This window comes from Parambassis ranga, unplaced genomic scaffold, assembly GCF_900634625.1.
Source record: "Parambassis ranga unplaced genomic scaffold, fParRan2.1 scaffold_21_arrow_ctg1, whole genome shotgun sequence".
NCBI classification, from domain to species: domain Eukaryota; kingdom Metazoa; phylum Chordata; class Actinopteri; family Ambassidae; genus Parambassis; species Parambassis ranga.
In genome coordinates this window covers 25,416-42,380 of record NW_021144767.1, presented here as the reverse complement: position 1 = coordinate 42,380, position 16,965 = coordinate 25,416, and the positions used below count along the sequence as shown (strand labels likewise).

Genomic DNA, 16,965 nt, shown 5'->3' with positions numbered 1-16,965 from the left:
TTTTCAGTCTCTTGTAGTGGCCATCATGGACACTGATCCAGCTCTGTGTCCATGAAAAGTGAACATTTCAAAAATGTTGATACCACTTTAAGTCCTGTTTCTGTAACTTAGCAGAGTTCTTCAATGATCATGTGGGTCTGCTTGGCTCTGTAAAAGACCCATAAGCAGGTCTGTGTTTGTAGATGTATAATAGAAAGTATCAGTATGTATTTATGTTGTCATGTTATCATCTCATGGTGGTTTCTGAAGGCTTTAAGTAAAGGAAATAACAAAGGTCTGCAGTGTCATGTGTTACAACCGGCCAATTCAGAGTGGTTGCGATTCTTTCAAAGGCACTAAAATAGCAATCCACCTCAGACTCTCTGAATGGTGGCACTAAAGCAATGTGCTTGCTCACATCAAATGTGTCACGAGGAGAATGAGGAACCTGTCGTGAGGCAGATGGGTGTGGAGTCGCAGAGGGGAGACGCTCTAGCTCTAAGGCCCTCACCTTCAGGTGCATGGCCTCCACCTCTAACTCGCGATTTCTCAAATCAATTTCTTTTATTCTGAGAGTTAGCTGCATCTCCTCTGCCGTCATAGCAGGCGTAACAGACGGACCAGAGGGAGCGGTTGGGCTGGGCCGCACCGTGTCACGGGAGCTCACGTCAGCTTTCGCCGCCTCCTCTACAGAGGGCACAGACACACACAGACCTTCCTCCACCAGCTTTTCCTGCAAAAGCTCTTTCAGTTCCTCCTTTTTAATGTTTTGAGGCACTCTGACCTGAAAACGCGCAGCAATCATTAATAAAGCCACCTTCCTACACTTGTCCAACTGCTGGACTGTAGGATTCTTCACAAAATACTCTAGATCAAACTCCATATTCAGAGCAAAACTGTCAACCAGTATTATGCAGAGTAATATGAAAAATACAATATTCCAAAAAAAACGACGAATTGCCAATTACTTACTGACACGAATCAAAACACGAACGAGCCAAATTTAACTTACCGATAACAAACGTTTTACTTACCAACACGCTTTCAAAAGAATCGACGAGCCCCCAATTTATGTTACAACCGGCCTAGGGGAAACCTAGTTGTAGCATAAAGTGACTCTTCCCTCCTGTTCCGACTCCCAAGGTAGATATGAAAAAATATCAACGACGAATGGAATTTATATAAATGTATTTATAAACGAACCGAGACAACAGAAACCTTCAGGGTGAGCAATGCCAAAATAACAAACAAAACAACTAAGGTTCTCAGCTCCTGTCTTTCCTGAACAAAAGAAAAGAGATTCAAACAAAAATACAGGTGACTTCCCTGACTTCCTAACAAAAAACAGGAGAAAACGAATAAACAAAAACGGCTTCTCACCCCTACTCAAATGTGCCTGGTATGTAATAATAACTTAAATTCAATTACTCTAGGTAAAGCCAAAATCAAACGACGAGTCTAAATTACATAAATTAATATTCACAGTCTAATGTCTAATATACAAGCAAAAATCGAGTGCAGTCTTCTCGAGATGTGGAGAGGAGGGCAAGAGCATCGGGTGGCTGATGTGGAGGGTTTTTAAATTCAGAGCCCATCTGTGTCCTCCAATCCTCGAGCTCCATGTCATCCAGCTGCAGAACCAATAGTATGCTCCCCCCTGTTGGCGGGGAGGGAGAACACTCACACACACAAAATATGACTTAGTCATAACACATGATATACACTCTATATCATGACACTGCAACATTGTCTGACTGCGATTCATTACAAACCCATCCTGCTGCACATCGCCTAATGTTAAAGAAAGAGAAACATGGTGAGTGGAAGATTTAACTGAACTCTTACAGCTGTGCTGGCAGCCATTAAAGCAGAATATGTGAAGAAGAACAAATTACAAACCTGCTGGATGCAGCTGAACAGTGTGGAGTCAGGATAGTTTTCATTTTTAATACACACATTTTGTGTATTAATTAATTTTCTTCACCAGTCCATTGACTGTTGCACTTTGTATTTATTTCAGTCTGAGGTTTCAGTTTTCTTTAATCTGAAATAAAGGCCTTCAATGTATTTGCCTGGGACTACTTTTATTCATGGTAACAGAGCTAGCTGTGCCCCAGGTAAACATTTCCTGCATTGAAAACTGACAATAGATATTACTGAAACATATGAACATGTGGACATAGGGGAAGCTAATAAGACACAAGCTAGACATCAGTTCAGACCTTTGACTTGGAGCAAATGTGAACAGCTGGACCTCAGGGACTTTAATTGAACCCCCCTGGTCTAAATCAATGTGAACATATGATGACAGTGGAAGTGGAATGGAACTCTTAAAGCTGTGCTTCAGTCATTAAAGCAGCAGCAACAGGTTCAACATGAGCTGGATGTGTGGAGTTGGGATAGTTTTCATTTTTAATACAACAATGCTTGTTTGTCACCAGTCTGTTGACTGTTGTGTATCTGTTTAAAGTGAAAACACATCAAAACACTTAGTGAAGTGATTGTGTTGTTAAATGCTGATGTTTCTGTCACAGACTGCAGCAACCCAGTGTTCAGACTCCTGCTCAGGACGCCATATTTATGGTGAGTACAAACAGCTTCTAACTACAACACAACAGTCCTGGTGCTCTACAGAGACCCAGAGCCTGACCCCTGAGCAAGCATTCACAGAGACAGAACTGTGGTAGTAATACTTATAACTACAGCAGCTGTGCATACACAACACTTCATATCTAATGTTGTAGATTCAAGTAATACATGTATGAACATAAGCTGTAATATCATGAAACACTAAACTGTTATTCTGCTCCTCAAAGTCTGAGAGTTTATACTCTGTTGTTCTGTTCCAGCTGCTGGAGGAGAACATTGTCAGGTTTGTGAAGGATGAGCTGAAGAAGATCCAGAAGCTCCTGAGTCCAGATTACCCAGAATGCTCAGAGAGTCAGAGGGAGGATGAGGAGGATGAAGAGCAGAGGAGCAGCAGAGAGTCATTAGTGCAGATCACAGTGCACTTCCTGAGGAGGATGAAGCAGGAGGAGCTGGCTGAGCGTCTGCAGAGCAGTAAGAGGATTTGAAGAGCTTTAACATGATGGAAAGAGGAAATGAAGTTTACATTTACACACTCTGCTGTTAATATGATGCAGACATCTATGAACTCTTCTGACTGAAAACGCAAACTGTTTGTTTGCAGGAACCAATCAGAACAGTGATGACAAAGGGAGTGGCTGGCATCGGGAAAACAGTCCTAACACAGAAGTTCACTCTGGACTGGGCTGAAGACAAAGGCAACCAGGACATCCAGTTCACATTTCCATTCACTTTCAGAGAGCTGAATGTGCTGAGAGAGAGAAAGTTCAGCTTGGTGGAACTTGTTCATCACTTCTTCACTGAAACCAAAGAGGCAGGAATCTGCAGCTTTCAGCACCTCCAGGTGGTCTTCATCTTTGATGGTCTGGATGAGTGTCGACTTCCTCTGGACTTCCACAACAATGAGACCCTGACTGATGTCACAGAGTCCACCTCAGTGGATGTGCTGCTGACAAACCTCATCAGGGGGAAGCTGCTTCCCTCTGCTCGCCTCTGGATCACCACACGACCTGCAGCAGCCAATCAGATCCCTCCTGACTGTGTGGACGTGGTGACAGAGGTCAGAGGGTTCACTGACCCACAGAAGGAGGAGTACTTCAGGAAGAGGTTCAGAGAGGAGGAGCAGGCCAGCAGGATCATCTCCCACATCAAGACATCACGAAGCCTCCACATCATGTGCCACATCCCAGTCTTCTGCTGGATCACTGCTACAGTTCTGGAGGACATGTTGGAAACCAGAGAGGGAGGACAGCTGCCCAAGACCCTGACTGAGATGTACATCCACTTCCTGGTGGTTCAGACCAAAGTGAAGAAGATCAAGTATGATGGAGGAGCCGAGACAGATCCACAGTGGAACAAAAACAACAGGAAGATGATCCAGTCTCTGGGAAAACTGGCTTTCAATCAGCTGCTGAAAGGAAACCTGATCTTCTATGAGTCAGACCTGACAGAGTGTGGCATCGATATCAGAGCAGCCTCAGTGTACTCAGGAGTGTTCACACAGATCTTTAAAGAGGAGAGAGGCCTGTACCAGGACAAGGTGTTCTGCTTCATCCATCTGAGTGTTCAGGAGTTTCTGGCTGCTCTTCATGTCCATCTGACCTTCATCAGCTCTGCTGTCAACCTGCTGGAACAACAAAAAAGAACACCTCTGTGGTCTAAAGTCTTTAGAGACAAAAGACACAAACCTGAACTAAAACACCTCCACCAGAGTGCTGTGGACAAGTCCTTACAGAGTCCAAATGGACACCTGGACTTGTTCCTCCGCTTCCTCCTGGGTCTTTCACTGGAGACCAATCAGACTCTTCTACGGGGCCTGCTGACACAGACAGGAAGTAGCTCACAGACCAATCAGGAAACAGTCCAGTACATCAAGGAGAAGATCAGTGAGGATGTGTCTGCAGAGAGAAGCATCAATCTGTTCCACTGTCTGAATGAACTGAATGATCGTTCTCTAGTGGAGAAGATCCAACAGGCCCTGAGATCAGGACGTCTCTCCACAGATAAACTGTCTCCTGCTCAGTGGTCAGCTCTGGTCTTCATCTTACTGTCATCAGAAGAAGGTCTGGAGGTGTTTGACCTGAAGAAATACTCTGCTTCAGAGGAGGCTCTTCTGAGGCTGCTGCCAGTGGCCAAAGCCTCCAACAAAGTTCTGTAGGTGGATTTATGAACCATTTCAAACATGGTTGATTTTTATATGAACAATAAAACATTGACTTTGTGTTCAATCTTTTTTTTTCTCAGACTGAGCAGCTGTAACCTCTCAGAGAGAAGCTGTGAAGCTCTGTCCTCAGTCCTCATCTCCCAGTCCTCTAGTCTGAGAGAGCTGGATCTGGATAATAATGACCTGCAGGATTCAGGAGTGAAGCAGCTTTGTCGTGGACTGGAGACTCCAGACTGCAGACTGGAGACTCTCAGGTCAGGATCCAGCTTGTTGATCATCAGTTAAATTCTGCTTCATGTTCATGTTGAAGATCTGTTGGATTTTCCTTCTTTCTTCTCGAGTTCCTGACATGTTTTGTTCCTCCAGTCTGTCAGGTTGTCTGATCACACAGGAGGGCTGTGCTTCTCTGGCCTCGGCTCTGACCTCCAACCCCTCCTATCTGAGAGAGCTGGACCTGAGCTACAATCATCCAGGAGACTCAGGAGTGGAGCTGCTGTCTGCTTTACTCAACAGTCCCGATTGTAGTCTGAAGACTCTCAGGTACACAGAGACCACAGAGCATGAGTCCTCCTCAGTCTGTCAGTTTAGCTCATATATCCACAGCTGTTGATGGATGGACTGAAACTGCAGAGAAGAAATAATCACTGATCCCTGATGTTCATCTTCCTCCATCATTAAGTGTCCATCATGTTAACTTCACTTTTCTTTATACACGTTCTTCATGTCAAAATACATACAGACTGATTTTCAGCTACACTTAGTGCAGATCAAATACAAAATGATGCCCTACTTATTAATGTCCTCAGCTGTAAGAACCACTGAATTATTTCCACAAACAAATGTTCCTGAAACAATCCATATGTGAAGCTTCAGAGGAGACAACAACACAATGGTAGAAGGAGGAGTTCCTTCAGTCAGAGACAGAGAGCAGGGAGACACTACAATATTATCACTGTAAAAACTACACACAGACATGAGTGAATGTATTTATTTGAAGTGTGTCAGAAACTCTTCCATCCATGACACATGTGAACCAGGCTTGTGTTTGCATATAGAGTGAAAGGAACAAACAGTCAGAGACAGTGTGGCTTGTTTGCTGCTTTGGATAAATGCACAATGCTGAGATCAAACCTACACTGTTGCTGCATGAAGAGGATTTTACAGTAAAGCACTGACAGAGAGCAATATTTCACAGAATGGAGGACATGAATAAACACAGAGCAGATCAGGAGAGACTCTTCTGGAGTCGACACAGATGAGTTTCAGTCTGTTTGTGTGTCTCTGACAAACTGAGGAACTCTGCTTCATGTTGATCAGCAGTTTGGACTCATGTTGGTTAGAAAATCATTCTGACTGTGTTTCTTCCTGCAGGGTGGAGCATGGTGGAGAGCAGAGGTTAAAACCTGGGCTGAGGAAGTGTAAGTTTGACTCAGTCTTTCCTCATGTTATTGTGCATGAGTCAGTGTTCTATTAGTCCATCAGAGCTGTTGTAGCGCAGCCTCGGCAGTTGGATTTCTTTGGTGTTTACTGGAGTTTATTACTCCCCAGCAGGAGTTTTAGGTTCCAGCTTTGTCATTGTCACTGCTACAAACGCCAGTCCTAATTTTCAGCACAATGCAGCATTTCCATTCAACCAATCACAGGGCAGCATTCCAACTGTCATGGCGGAGCCCTGTCAGTAGATAGAAAGTATGTCCAGTCGTCTTTTAAATGAGTGTTTTAGCTGTGTGAAATGAATAACTTTGACAGTATCCATGAGGCAGTCCTCTTTCCTTCCATGGGAAAAAAGTGGAAGCCTTCCAAACAGAATCCCGAAACTCAGCTGGAGGGAAAATACCGGCCACTTCCTGTTCACATACTAAAGAGAAAAACTTTTGTCATGCGGATCAACTGACAGCCGGCGAAATAATATTATTAGAAATACATATATAAATACATAAAATGAGTTTTGTGATGAAATGGATTTATAGCTTTTTGGGTGGAAAAAAGATTTGATTGTTTAATAAATGTTTAAAATCAAAATATAGATTAGATTTTTTGATGTTATGACAAACTCATGATATATTACAGTTTGAAACATAAACTAGAAGTTTCATATAAACCCTTTTTGGGAAAGAAAACACTTTTTTCTGGATTTATAGCGTTTTGGAAGCAATCTCTTCGTTTGTTAGGCGGGACAGCCGAAACCAGTTAAACAAGCTTTTACTGACAGCTCTGAACAGACCACATTAACTTATCATTCATTTTAGTGCAGCCGCCACAACTTCCATTTCACAAACCATTGTTTAATCTTCAGTTATTATATTTCCTTTTATTTTGCTTTGTGCTTTGGTTTCATTCTGTAACACTGGACTTATTTTTATGAAGGTTTGAACTCTGACAGTGTTTGAACAGGAGAGAAAGGAGTATAAAGTGTGTAGTGAGGGGTTCACAGCCTTAAAGCATCTAGGGCAGGGGTGGGCAATTTTTGCGAGGGCCACATAGACTTCCATTAGAAAAGCAAAGGGCCACATTTCTTTCATCAATAATAATATGAATTGAATTGGAGATCACTGGCACAGTATCTACCTTTATAAATATGCTCTTGTTACATTTTCATCACTGTAAGCAGTGTTTCCCACAGACCAGTGTGTGGGGGCATCTCGGTGTCACATCGGTCGGAGAGTTGGTCATTGGGGTTTATAAAGGTTAAATATACACCTGCATGCTTATCTATGACAGTTTTAAAGCTACAAGAAGCATTTTGAATGGATTCAGTTAAATCTTAATTCCCTCAGTTAGTCCTGGGTGATAAGACGAATAAATACATGCTTACTTGAACCCTGCCTGGACCTTCCCCCACCTCAGCTCCATACATTACAGGCCAGTAGAATGAGTTTGCTCAGACAGACCTGTCCTTTCTCATGTTTCCTGGATGACTCACCGAATTGAAATTAAAGTTCTTACTTTAATTTGAGCCTAGTTTAGTTCTAATCTAAGGAATGGATTCCACAAACATCTGAAGCTGAAGGTTTTTATTTCACTGTATGAACTCAACACTGACCTCATGTGTCCGCCTGTTCTTGTTTTGTAAAATGAAATTTTCTGCTCAAATAAAGGTTCAAATAAATAATGTGATTTAACCACATAATAGCATATAAAACTATAATCAGATATATGGAACTACTAAAGTTACAACAAGGCAACTAACTGATTAATAAATGGGTGCGCGATGTTCCATTATCAATAACGTTGGCCGTCTTCTCTGTGAACATATCCGCCGGTCCGGGTTTTCCTTCAACAGTCAGTAGGCGTCAGTCATGGTGCATTGAAAGGAGGAGCGGGCGGATCAGCTGCTCTCGGTGTGTGCGCATGCATGTGCGCTTATGTGTGTGAACGCGGACGGGAGGGAGAGAGAGAGAGTTGCGCGGCGTTGAATGAACGGAATTATAGCTATATTATAAAATCGCATTGGCGGAAAAAAAACACAGAATCAATGTGTGGCGGAGGGAGTTGATGATGTGAACTGGTCTGTGTGTGGGGAACCCTGGTAAGAGTCTTTTGCTGTCATTTACTGCTCTCTCCTCTGTCCTCTGTGTGTGTCCAGCTCTACTCTGAGTGTGTGCTGGTTGTATGTTGAAACACACACACACACAGAGCAGCACAGATGATGTGAAGATATTTTTACAGAAGAAAACCATTCGAGTTCAAACTAGTTTTAAAAACGATCAAATCCCAAAGCTCTGAAAGTTGGACAAGATCTGAGCTTTTTAAGAACAGATGACGAGGAAATATTTCGGCTGCAGCAGCGCGGTAACATCTGAATGTGCCTTGGAGTTTCTTCACGCTTTACCGTACATTTCAGCATAGTCACGCAGCACCAGGTCTGATCTAGAATAACTGTAAAAAATAAAGCCCATCACTTCACGGATTTCACCTTTTGCGGGTTATTTTTGGAACGTAACCCCGCGATTAACGAGGGACCTCTGATGAGAAGGAAGAGACTGGGCTCTCAGCTGCAGTAAAGGGGGCAGGTCTGGCTCCAACACAGGTTTCAATGTGCAAGATGTCTTGCCCTCACATTCTTCTTCCATTTCCACTTGTCCTGAAACTTCGGCCTTCGCTGTCAACCTTCCTTTTCTTACTCACACTTGCCATTTTAGAAATGGGCAATAAAAAAAAAACACAGATCACTGGCAAAACAGGGTGGTGAGAGTTTGACCATGTTTGCTGCCATCTTGTGGTGAAATGTTAAATATATATAAATAATAATCATTTTTAAAGGTGTGATTTCATCCTGTGGACAACAGTACTGGTGGCATATTATGACATTATTGATTTTATGACAGAGGCTTCGGCCCAGTGAACATATGAACTGGACTTTTGGTCTGTTCTACAGGAAAAACCCTCAATGATAATGCACCAACAATCCCAACCAAAGAAAGGAACATAAGGACAGAAGAACCAAACAGGAAAGAAAATAGAAATAACTATTGTATATATAACCTAGAAAATTTCACAAGACATTTTGAATGGGCCAATGCGCGCTCACCCACACTCTGCTGCCGGTCCGCCCCATTATATACCACCAAACCTCATTCCTGATCACTGGCAGATGTGAAAGATGCCACTGATGACATTTCATGCTTTTACAGTGTTTCTGATTGGTTTTATATAAGGTTTAATAGGCCCCAAGCTTCTCCATTCATTCTGAATGGAGGAATCCTAAAGATGTTGATGTGACTTTGGCTGCTATTTTATGAAGTTTGGTAAAAGACATGAACATGAGGACTCAGTATGATAAAGTCCAACTCCTTATGAGCAGTTTGCAGTTGAAATGAATGTTCTGTGTAGAGGCATGCCAGACTGATAGGCTTCCAAAGTTAGCTGGATTTTGTCAGGGATCTCACCAGTTTCCCATTATTTCCTATGAGGGGGGTTAGGTCAGCTTAAGTGGCTTGCCTGTCAAAACAAAAAGTGGCACAGACATGGGGACTCAATATGTCAGAGGTCTAATGTTTATCTACATTTTACATTTTGAATGAAGGTTCTGTGTGAAAGCATGCCCAAACGCCATGCCTTCAAAGTTTTGACAGTGATTTGACGCCTGTGGGGAGGGTCGATCGCAGTTTTTCTGGATTTTTTCAAACACCGATTATCCGATCGCTACCAAACCTCAGAGGGTCGTAGTCCTGACCGAGCCGGTCGATTTGATGTATAATTTGTAGGGGTGGCTAGCGCTAGTTAGCTGTGTAATGAATTAGAGGCTTTTATTTTGAAAATCAGTGTGTGTCTGTGTAAGTGTGTATGTGTGTGTGTGTCTGTGTAAGTGTGTGTGTGTGTGGGGGGGGGCGGGGGGGGGGGGGGGGGGTTGGGGACACTCCCTAATGCATGTTAAAACATGTTTAAGTGTTTTATTTTGAAAATCTACACGTCAGCCATATCCTGTTATTGTGCAGGGTCTTTTATTTTGAAAATCCATGTTTGTGTGTCTGTGTGTTGGCAGGTGTGTATAGTGTGTGTCTGCATATTTCTGGGTGGCTTGTGTGTAGTTTACCAGGCCTAGTAAGGTCTGTAATGATTTGGAGGCTTTTATTTTGAAAATCTGTGTGTGTGTGTGTGTGTGTGTGTGTGTGTGTGTGTGTGTATGTTCCTGTATGGTTGTGTGTGTGTGTGTGTGTGTCTGCCTCTCTATGGATCAATACAGTGAAGTTACATTGGTTTGAATGAACCCAATGCATTGTTAATGGGAGCGGCCATCTTTGCTGATGTCATCAGAGAAGTCAGTCAGAGCACCTGTGGAGGTTACCATGGAAACAGCTCCCTCAGTTTTCGGCTTCCTGGTTTTGTGACTTTTTTTCTCTCTCTCCCCATTCACCGTCTATGTCGTTCGCCCACTGGTTTTTTGCGATTTACGTGAAAACCGTACGTCGGAACGGAAAGAAAAGTCATAGCACAGGTGTCCCGGTACAGCCGGACGTCCTGTAAAAGTTTCAGGTCGCTCACATTAAAGCTGTGGGACTAGTTCTGCTGAAAATGTGTCCAGAAGAAGGAGAATAATACAGAAGCGGAATAAGTATTTACAATAGTAACAGTGGAACAATATCAGGATAGATCAGGAGGTCTGAGTCTGGTCTTTCAGTCCAGATCCTCCTCCAGACTCTGATGAAGGAGCTTTTGGATGATGCTCTTTATCCAATGATACAGTTGATGCTGCTGTTCTTCTCATGTTCTAAATGTGTCGTCTGTCTTTACTCACATTGCTGCAAATATCCAGTTTGTGTTTGAACACAAAGCTGATAGTTGTGTGTTTGTTCATTCAAACATTAGTGACAAAAAGTCTGATGATAAACTTTGTATGAATGAACAACACATCAGTCAGTAAAGACAGAATGAAGCCATCAGATGTGTCAGATGATAAACTGCAGCTGTGTCTTTTTCTCTCCATCAGATTTCTGTCAACTTGAAGTCGACACAAACTCAATGAGCACAGAGCTCAAACTGTCTGACAACAACAGGAAGGTGACACATGTGGAGGAGGAGCAGCCATATCCTGATCATCCAGACAGATTTGACGGGTGGCCTCAGCTGCTGTGTAGAAATGTTCTGACTGGTCGCTGTTACTGGGAGGTCGAGTGGAGAGGAGAGGTTTATATATCAGTGAGTTACAGAAGAATCAGAAGGAAAGGAGGCAGTGCTGACTGCGTGTTTGGAGGAAACAATCAGTCCTGGAGTCTGATCTGCTCTGATGGTGGTTACTCTGTCTGTCACAATAACAGAGGAACATCTGTCTCCTCCTCCTCTGTCTCTGACAGAGCAGCAGTGTATGTGGACTGTCCTGCTGGCACTCTGTCCTTCTACAGAGTCTCCTCTGACACACTGATCCACCTCCACACCTTCAGCACCACATTCACTCAGCCTCTACATGCTGGGTTCTGGTTGGGTTTTGGTTCCTCAGTGAGTCTGTGCTGTGTGTAGAAGCAGAGTGTGTGGAAGTGACAGCAGCTTCAACTTTGTGCTTTAAATGTTGATGATGTTTCACTTTCATTTGAATCACTGACTGTGATTTCAGGTCAGAACATGTTTTTGTCTTAGAAGCAGTGAAATGAAGAATGTGAAGCTGAATTTATGATCATGAACTTTGACATGTCCTCACAAATGAAACCCTTACATTAAGAAATGCATGATTCCATGTTGTTATGGCTCTGATATTAAAATGTAGTATTATAATAGGAGTTAATGGACCTAAGTGGAAAACACCATTTAAAACTGCTGCAATACAAACACTAATAACTCCAACTCAATATTTTGGATCAACTTTGACATGACAGATATAAAACAATGCCTGAGCCTCCCAACTTGTAACATAACTTGTTTTGTGCATGTTTACATGAAATATTTGCATCATGCAATCTACCTGGCATTTAAAGCGTTAAACTCCTCCAATGATGTCATGTTTGGTAGTTCTGAGCAGTCCTGAAGTTGTTCCACATATTGATGCAGAAAAATATGAATCTGTTCAGTTTTTAGAGCAGTTTTTAGAAGCGGACATTTTTGTCCCTGATGACACAAAGGGTAGTAAATGTGTTTCCCAGTGTTCTGGTGATGGATCAGAAACATTTACATTTGAATTCTAAAATTTGTGTTGAACTGCCCGATTGCCCTTTTTCTCCTCAACCTGTGACGTCGGCGGAACTGCGATCACTCACCTGCTCCTGCCCGGGACGTTAAAAAGAAGCAAAGACACAGAGAAAGACTCAGAGAGACACTGCAGCGCTACCACGCAGCTGTGGACCTTTCTGAACCAACCCTGAAGCACAGCCGGTCAGAGCGCGCTACGATCGCTGCGTTTAACTAAATCTTTGTGGCGCTGTCGCGGTGCGTTCAATGACGCTCCGTAAATGTGCGCTTTTACACGTTTATTTTGTGTTTAGTTAATTTGATAAGATTGATTTTAAACATGTGGTAAAAGCATAAATTATTAGTAAAACACTGCTTCAAACTAAAGCTGTGGAATCCAAACATGTTCAGGGACATTAGTGGCAGATGTAGCAGGTATAAAAAGACCATAAGACCATAAGTGTTATTGAAACACTGCTCACATGAACAGTAGTGAATGTTTGAGCACTTTAATGCCAAGTTCTCAGAAATGATATACTTAGATGTACTGAATGTTGTACAACTGAAAGTTAGATTAGAGATTTGAATAGAGATTAAGATTAATGTCAGAGTTACATGGAAAGACTTATGTTTCTGACATTTGATGTCCTGAATGATGCATCTGAGAATTCATGGTGTTGAATGTCATTTTCTGACCTGGTCTGTAGGTCAGGGTTTTTTTGAGGACGGATGTTGTCCAGGACCAACATCTGTGCTGAAACCGATGGCGAGCCAAGTCCCCTGAAGAGATTCCAGCACCGAGTAGATATCCACGTATACACACCCATTCACACTTACATCACAGAACAAGCATCCTTGGAACAAGGTGAACTGCCGTAACTCTACAACCCATATACCTGAGACCATTTTGATTTTGGTTTAAGGGCCCCAACAGGAAATCTGTCATTTTTATAGTGTGCACACTATTTCTTTTTCTTTTCCTAACTCTTTGAGTTATTTGATATTTTTGTACAAACCAGACAAATGATCTTGTCATTTGTAATAATATAAGAGTGGCTGCTCAACTGTTCCTCTTGTGTCTGCCTCATTATTGCTGCTCAGCACAGTGGCTCCTGTCCAATTTGGTTTCTTCTGGTTCTGGTCCAGATTTCATCATTATTATACTGTAATTCACTTTTATACTGTTAGAACTGGTTACACAAACTGTCTGTTCAAATACAGTCCTTCATTTAAAGTGCACTTACCTGCATAGTGTGCTAAGCTAGCTGCTAAAATATGCACTGTCACTTTCATCTTTCAATTCTGAACATTTGTTGGTATGTTTTTTTGAGGTTTTTCACCTGATCTGATCTGATCTGAACCTGATTCTGACACTACAAGATTCAATAAAGCAAAGCAGAAATAAAGCGATGACTGAGTGGAGTCCAGCTGACCTTCAGTCACAAAGAGTCATCCTTTCAAGTGGAAACACTGCAAAACCATATAACACTGGCCAATGTGTCTAGAGAGAGTCTCTGTTACACAAACTGTGCCATATGCACCAACACAGATACAATGGTGCCGGGTAAAGAGGCAAAAATACCCACTGGACAAAGAAGTCCACAGTGACCTGAGGGTTAAGTGCATCCAAAACCTGCTCACACTGCAAGATCTGTGTTCAGGTGTGTACAGTGACTTGCTGTTAAACTCTTCTTAAGGTGACAGCTGCATTTGCAGACTGAGTAAAAGCACATTCAGGGATTTTTCTACTAAATATTTGATGTGTACAAATGATTATTTTCTACCTACAGTTCTCACTGTTAATGTCATTTTAAAACATGTTCTGGTCATCTGGAGTATTGTTGCTTCCACCAACACTAAACACATTTATTGTAAATATGTAGCTCATGATAGGACCAACAAGGCAAAGTTTAAATGTTGCTGTGTCAGACATTTACAATCAGTTTAAATACATACATGACTTTAACAGCTTGCAGCGTGCAGTTTGGTACTAAGTGCATATGTGGCTAGGATTAGTGTGAAGTACATGTATTGCATTAAGGATGCTGCTGGAGTGCAGTAGCATTGACTTAAACCCAGTCTGCACTCTCATGTATGTGCTCATCAGCCTTGTCATTTGGCTTCAGACAGTCCATGATGCACTGGGGCAGGAACATACTGAGACTGAAAAGCAAACAAACAAAGGTTTCTGGTCATTTTAAATGCTGCTGTGTGCTCTGTGTTCCAGATAATAATAACAAAAAGATAATATAATATATATATATATATATATATATATATATACACTCAACAAAAATATAAACGCAACACTTTTGTTTTTGCTCCCATGTTTCATGAGATGGACTTGAAGATCTAAACTTCATTCCAGATACACAATATTACCATTCCTCTCAAACATTGTTCACAAATCTGTCTAAATGTGTGATAGTGAGCACTTCTGCTTTGCTGAGATAATCCATCCCACCTCACAGGTGTGCCACATCAAGATGCTGATCTGACATCATGATTAGTGCACAGGTGTACCTCAAACTGCCCACAATAAAAGGCCACCCTGAAATGTGCAGTTTTGTCTCACAGCAAAATGCCACAGATGCCACAAGCATTGAGGGAGCGTGCAATTGGCATGCTGACAGCAGGAATGTCAACCAGATCTGTTGCTCGTGCATTGAATGTTCATTTCTCCACCATAAGCCGTCTCCAAAGGCAAAGATCACTGGCTTAAAATGTCTACATGCAGCCTCTACTTTCACTCCTGCCTTACAGCCCCTGTACTTCTTCCTCAGCTCTCCCTGGACATTGGTCCTCAGTGCAGTGCAGTTCTAGAATGATTGCTTCTAAGAGTTTGAGCAGACAGCTGTTTACAGGGACTAAGTTGGAATATGAACTTATGTGCTGTAAATGTAAACATGAAGCAGCCATCCTATCTACTGAAGTTCAAAGATGAGGGCTCGTCCGGGATTTGAACCCGGGACCTCTCGCACCCGAAGCGAGAATCATACCCCTAGACCAACGAGCCATGTGTGACATGTCTTTTTTCATGTTTCAGTCAGTGGAAGAACAACACAAAGCACATGTTCTTCTTAGTTTGACATTGGTAAAGATATGAACAAAGATTTCTGGTTAGGAATATAAAGCCGCTGCATTGAAGTTCATGGCTCATGTTGTGTGTTTGTGTTTTTCAACCCTATAGGAGGGCAGCTTACACGTTCTGAAGACAGGAGCCCAGCGATGTGGGGGTTTCATCCAACTTAATTTGGTATATTGAAATGCAAAGGTTTATGTCCTGGAGGAATGTTATGCACCTTACTGTTTCTATTTCTGCTGCATTTATTGGATGGAAAATTCAATTTAATTGAGTTCATCCAGTGAGTATAGGTTAAACAAATGAGTGTTATTTAATCACAATAAATATACAGCAATGCAGTGATTAATGTGATTAAAATTGTAATCATGTGACGGCACTAGTTCAAACGTTTGAGTTCAAAGAACAGATGACCTACCAGTGGATGTCATGGTCATGGTTTTCTGCAGAAAGTCTCGTTCGTTTTCTAACATGGCAACCTTCTCCTTTAGAGTTTTCTGTCAACAGGCTCTTGTTCTGACTTTTGCAACCCTCACCTCTCATTAAAGCTGGTTTCCAATGATGTGTGTCTGGGTGCATACACACTGCCCATAGTTACTGACGGAGCCACTGCGTCACACCCCAGCTGATACATGACCGCACCAGGTGACTGCTGCTATGACCCATGTTGGTTGTCAGCGTTCCTTCCATTCCATTACAGCAGCATGAAAACAAGGTTCTGAGCAGCATAACAATAGATAAAGTAGAAATAAAGACTATGTACAGAGCAACCATAAGACATGCAGATATACAGATGAGAAATGTACAGAGATGTATTATGTCCTGTTATGATATCATGAAAAACTCTGAGTATTACACTGTAGGTGAGGATGTTATTGTCAACTATGCCTGTTGACATCAGACAAAAACTGAAAGAAAACTAGAAAGTGGTAAGTGCTCTTGTTTCAAATGTGATGTGCACTGTACCACTGAAGCTCGTCTGTGAAGTGTAGAGCCTCTGTGTGTATGTCACAGTGATGTTAACAGAAGTCAGATAGGTCTGTTAACACATATAAAAACAACATGCTGAACAACAGCATAGATGTGAAGGTGAATATATGTCCCCTCACATGTTCCTCAGTTAAAAGTGTCATTGCATTGGCCGGGAATCGAACCCGGGCCTCCCGCGTGGCAGGCGAGAATTCTACCACTGAACCACCAATGCTGTGAAAAGCTGACATCTAGTGGCGCCATCGCAGGTTGCAGCCTCCTCATTCCAAAATCAATCCCACCTCCACATAAAGTCAAAAGTTATAAATTCGCCTCATTACATGAGCGGTTGTGTGTAATGACGCGGCTCACCAGCAGAGGGCGTGTGACGGAGCAACAAGCAGGAAACTACAGGGGAGAAGAAACACAAGCATCCACAGATCAGAACAGACACACTCAGCTCTTCTCTCTGAGACCATGATGATACCGTCACATATCATCACTGCACATGTTTTTGGCTGCACGTCTGGAAATGAGAGGAGACAGAACATTATCATACATGTTGCATAAGTAAAGTCACATGACA

At 42.4% G+C, this 16,965-nt stretch overlaps 2 non-coding genes across 2 annotated transcripts; both read right to left on the bottom strand.

The window, feature by feature from the left end:
- Positions 1 to 15,272: 15,272 nt before the first annotated feature.
- Positions 15,273 to 15,344, bottom strand: trnap-cgg (transfer RNA proline (anticodon CGG)). The gene has a single exon. It is a non-coding gene; the product is annotated as a tRNA-Pro (tRNA).
- A 1,199-nt stretch (positions 15,345 to 16,543) lies between these two features.
- Positions 16,544 to 16,614, bottom strand: trnag-gcc (transfer RNA glycine (anticodon GCC)). The gene has a single exon. It is a non-coding gene; the product is annotated as a tRNA-Gly (tRNA).
- Between the last annotated feature and the right edge of the window lie 351 nt (positions 16,615 to 16,965).